The sequence below is a fragment of the Pterocles gutturalis genome, unplaced genomic scaffold, assembly GCF_000699245.1.
Source record: "Pterocles gutturalis isolate BGI_N339 unplaced genomic scaffold, ASM69924v1 scaffold25310, whole genome shotgun sequence".
NCBI classification, from domain to species: Eukaryota; Metazoa; Chordata; class Aves; order Pterocliformes; family Pteroclidae; genus Pterocles; species Pterocles gutturalis.
This window is the reverse complement of record NW_010146563.1, coordinates 1,523-1,724: the sequence shown is the minus strand read 5'-3', so window position 1 is coordinate 1,724 and position 202 is coordinate 1,523.

The window sequence follows — 202 nt, the reverse complement described above, 5'->3', positions numbered from 1 at the left end:
CCAAAGGTCTTTCCACCCCCCGGCCGCCCCCCGTTTGCCCCTCTGGGATGTTCCCTGCTCCTTCATTCGTTACCTGTAACAACAGCACCAGTCCTCAGCGCCCCGCGGTCCTGCCGTTGCTCAGCCGCTCTCCCCCTGTGCTGCCGGGGCTCTGCAGCCCCCCAAAGGGGAACCAGCCCTCTGTCACCCGCGCTTCGAGACC